The sequence below is a fragment of the Gracilinanus agilis genome, chromosome 3 (genome assembly GCF_016433145.1).
Source record: "Gracilinanus agilis isolate LMUSP501 chromosome 3, AgileGrace, whole genome shotgun sequence".
Classification (NCBI taxonomy): domain Eukaryota; kingdom Metazoa; phylum Chordata; class Mammalia; order Didelphimorphia; family Didelphidae; genus Gracilinanus; species Gracilinanus agilis.
The window spans coordinates 580,738,064-580,743,102 of NC_058132.1; positions in this window are offsets into that span (position 1 = coordinate 580,738,064).

Genomic DNA, 5,039 nt, shown 5'->3' on the forward strand with positions numbered 1-5,039 from the left:
CTATTAAGCAAAAACACATGAAGGGAGAGAGATAGCTTTATATTAATTTTCTGCTGAGTTGAAAGCAGAGACAATTCACTTTTGCTTGTTTCTGAATCACAATTGGTGAATAAAGTACACAATAGACACATGTTTACTGCTGAAAAGTCATGTTCAAAGCCTGTTATAACTTACTATTTTTTTGCTTATTTTTCAGTGAAATGTTCTTAAAATGAAATTCACCTGCTTGGCTAGCTGCCCTGATCAAATCAATTGAATAATTAATTGCTAACAAAGTTATTACTTATAGGTATATACTTCAACTAGGGTTTACAAAGGATCAAAGTAATTAATCATATTAAATCACTTTGCTCTTACTAAAAGTTATTTTTATAACTATTACAGAGAGGACTAAAATTATTCCATATCATTAATGAATAAAATTAACAATTTAAAAATATTTCTCATCTTTTTCAAAACTTCTTTTATAGAATAGTGTATAAGGTATGTGTATATATATAATCTTTGTATCATTACAGTAATTGATTTATATGATAAAAACATTTAATTACATTAGAGGGTACAAATTAAAAAACCGTTAATAGCTATGCATAATCAAAAAGTTCATAAACTTTGAGTAACTCTAAAGGTAAACTCTGTCTCTCTTACGATCTGCCTTCCTCAATGTTAATACAAGGGATCCTTATAATCTAGCTTTATACATTTTCCTTCAAATCTTTCACCAGTTGTTTTAGCATCATCTCATTTCTATCTCTCCCCAAACCACTCTATTCTTTGAACTCCCACCTCCATTTTATAACTGCTTAAATATAATTATTTTCCCTCAGGATAATGCTAATTAGCTGATTGCAGTCCTTATGTTACTCCAAGGAGGCTAGAAGACAGGGAAGCCTCATGTGAGTAAACATAAAGATATTATAGGCCAGTCAGATGGGAAAACCAAACCAAATATTTCTTAGATTCTGCAAAACTAGGAGCTTCTTTGTTCTTCCAATACCTGAAGCCTCAGACTGACCCTAAACCACATCTTTTCATCTGCCTCTCAAACTCTAGTTAAATAATGCTACGAATTTACCCTTCCGATATGGGCACCATCTCTTCCTGCCCTTGACCCTCTACTTAGCATTCTATATCTTTGTCAGCATATTCCTGATCTGCGTGACTGACCTGCAGTTCTGCCTATGACCTACTCGTCCTCCCTGATTCATGAAGCTTCACTGTGAGTAGTGAGAGACTTTGATGGCTAGTCCACTGCAGATTACCAACCCAGCTCTTTCCTTTGATAGGGAATGGAAGAACATTCTGCTTTGGGGAAAATCTAGCCAAAATGTTCTCTACCAAATCATTCCATTCCTGACTATGCTAAAGTTCCCAGTAGTTGAATATATTCATAGTATATGAAGCACCTTTGACTATGTTATTGATTTATATGTGAAAGTATGAAGATAAACAGGAATTCCCTGTGGCAAAATTGTGAAGGTAGCAAAAATTTTCTTTAGGTACTAGAGCTTCTATTTTCTGTCCTATTTTTTTCCCCCAATGGTTGTAATGCATAGTATCCCATTTTAGGAATTTAGACATGCAGTAACTTCTTAATTTTTGTTTACTGAAGGCTGAAATAGGAAAGAATTTGCTATCCTCACATGCATTTTGACTAAAATTCCTTTGTGCTATTGTTAATTATCTAATTGAATTGCATTATAAAGTTTTATTTGTAATCATGTAAAAAAGGTTTATGCCTTTTAACAAACACAGGCAGTTGTGGATATGGCATTCTAGAATCAGAAAGACCTTCATTCAAAGTGAAAAGGACCTATTGGTGTAAAAATATTTATTGCAGTTGTTTTTGTGGTAGCAAAGAATTGGAAATTGAGAGATTGTCCATCAATTTGGGAATGGGTACAAAAGTTGTAGCATATGATTGTAATGGAATACTATTGTGCTATAAGAAATGATGAGCAAGATGATTTAGGAAAAATCTGGAAACACTTACGTGAACTAATGTAAATAGTGAATAGAACCAGAAGAACATTGTAACAATATTTTTGATGAACAATTTCAAATGACCAATCACTCTCTGCAATATAATGATCCATGAAAATCCCAGAAACTGATAGTTTAAATGCAAATGAAAATGTACTGTATTTCACTTTCCTCCTTTCTTCTTTCTTTCTTCTTCTTCCTCCTTTTGTTCTTCTTTCCTCTTCTTTTTCTTGTAATTGTTGTTGTTCTTTTTTCTCATCCTTGTTCTTGTTCCTCATTCTCTTCCAGAAAATGACTAACATAGAAAAGTACTTTCCATTATTACACATGTAAAATAGATATATATTTGTTTACCATCTCAGGGAGTGGGTGGAAGAGTGGGACGGAGGGATAGTGGAAGAGAAAGAAGAGAGTACTTGGGACTCAAAAATTAAAAAAAATAAATAAATGTATAGAATTACAAAATACAATATATATTTTTTAAAGACCCAAATCCAAATCTGGTGTCTGACATTTAGTAGCCGTGTGACCCTAGGCAAGTCATTTAACTCAGTTTGTTTCCGTTTCCTCATCTATACAGTGATCTGGAGGAGGAAATTGCAAACCACTACAATATTTTTGCCAAGAAAACCCCAAGTAGGGTCACAAAGAGCCTGACATGATTGAAATGACTGAATAACAACAACATATAATAGATAATAGGAAGTTCCTACAATACATTTTTTTTGTGGGAAGTGGTAGAGATTTGACATCTTTTAGCCCCAGAAATAATATTATGGCTAAGATTGGACCTGAACTTAAAATTTCTTTTAGTTATTTTGTAATGCATATAGCAAAAGAATATTTGCACCAGTTAGGGAGTACCTAGACCTTTCAATTGAAGTAAGATTTTTTTTTTTTTGGGAAGCCAAGTGATTTTTTTAAACATTTATTAATAATCATTTTTAACATGGTTACATGATTCATGCTCCTACTTTCCCCTTCACCCCCCGCACTCCCCCCACCCATGGCCGACGCACATTTCCACTGGTTTTGTCATGTGTCCTTGATCAAGACCTATTTCCAAATTGTTGGTGGTTGCATTGGTGTGGTAATTTCTAGTTCACATCCCCAATCATGTCCACCCCGACCCATACGTTCAAGTAGTTGCTTTTCTTATGTGTTTCCTCTCCTGCAGTCCTTCCTCTGAATGTGGGTAGCATCTTTACCATAAATCCCTCAGAGCTGTCCTGGGTCATTGCATTGTTGCTGGTACAGAAGTCCATTACATTCGATTTTACCACAGTATATCAGTCTCTGTGTACAATGTTCTTCTGGCTCTGCTCCTTTCGCTCTGCATCAGTTCCTGGAGGTCTCTCCAGTTCACCTGGAACTTCTCCAGTTTGTTATTCCTTTTAGCACAATAGTATTCCATCACCCGCATATACCACAGTTTGTTCAGCCATTCCCCAATTGAAGGACATACCCTCCTTTTCCAGTTTGTTGCCACCACAAAAAGCACAGCTATAAATATTTTCGTACAAGTCTGTTTATCTATGATCTCTTTGGGGTACAAACCCAACAATGGAATGGCTGGATCAAAGGGAAGGCATTCTTTTATAGCCCTTTGAGCATGATTCCAAATTGCCAGCCAGAATGGCTGGATCAGTTCACAACTCCACCAGCAATGCATTAATGTCCCAATTTTCCCACATCCCCTCCAGCATTCATTACTCTCCCCTTCTTTCATTTTAGCCAATCATCTAGGTGTGAGGTGATACCTCAGAGTAGTTTTGATTTGCATTTCTCTAATTATTAGAGATTTGGAACACTTTCTCATGTACTTATTGATACTTTTGATTTCTTTACCTGAAAATTGCCTATTCATGTCTCTTGCCCATATATCAATTGAGGAATGGCTTGATTTTTTATACAATTGCTTTAACTCCTTGTATATTTGAGTAATTAGACCCCTGTCCGAGTTTTTCATTATAAAGATTTTTTCCCAATTTATTGTTTCCCTCCTGATTTTGACTACATTGTTTTTGTTTGTACAAAAGCTTTTTAGTTTAATATAATCAAAATCATTTAATTTACATTTTGTAATTTTCTCTAACTCTTGCTTGGTTTTAAAGTCTTTCCTTTCCCAGAGATCTGACAAGTATACTATTCTGTGTTCACTTAACTTATTTATAGTTTCCCTCTTTATATTCAAGTCATTCACCCATTCTGAATTTATCTTGGTGTAGGGTGTGAGATGTTGATCTAAACCTAATCTCTCCCATATTGTTTTCCAAATTTCCCAGCAGTTTTTGTCAAATAGTGGATTCATGTCCCAAAAGTTGGGCTCTTTGGGTTTATCATACACTGTTTTGCTGATGGCATTAACCCCAAGTCTATTCCACTGATCCTCCCTTCTATCTCTTAGCCAGTACCATATTGTTTTGATGACTGCTGCTTTATAGTATAGTTTAATATCTGGTACTGCTAGGCCCCCTTCCTTCACATTTTTTTTCATTATTTCCCTTGATATTCTTGATCTTTTGTTATTCCAAATGAAATTTGTTATAGTTTTTCCTAATTCAGTAAAGAAATTTTTTGGTAATTTGATAGGTATGGCACTAAATAGGTAAATTAATTTGGGTAGAATTGTCATTTTTATTATGTTAGCTCGTCCTACCCATGAACAATTAATGGTTTTCCAATTGTTTAGATCCAGTTTTATTTTTTTGGAAAGTGTTTTGTAGTTATTTTCATATAATTGCTGTGTTTGTTTTGGTAGATAGATTCCCAAGTATTTTATATTGTCTAGGGTGATTTTAAATGGTGTTTCTCTTTCTACCTCTTGCTGCTCTAATGTGTTGGAAATATATAGAAATGCAGATGATTTATGTGCATTTATTTTGTATCCTGCAACTTTGCTAAAGTTGTTGATTATTTCTACAAGCTTTTTAGTTGATTCTCTAGGATTTTTAAAGTAGATCATCATATCATCTGCAAAGAGTGACAGTTTAGTCTCCTCATTGCCTATTTTGATACCTTCAATTTCTTTTTCTTCTCTAATTGCAACTGCTAGT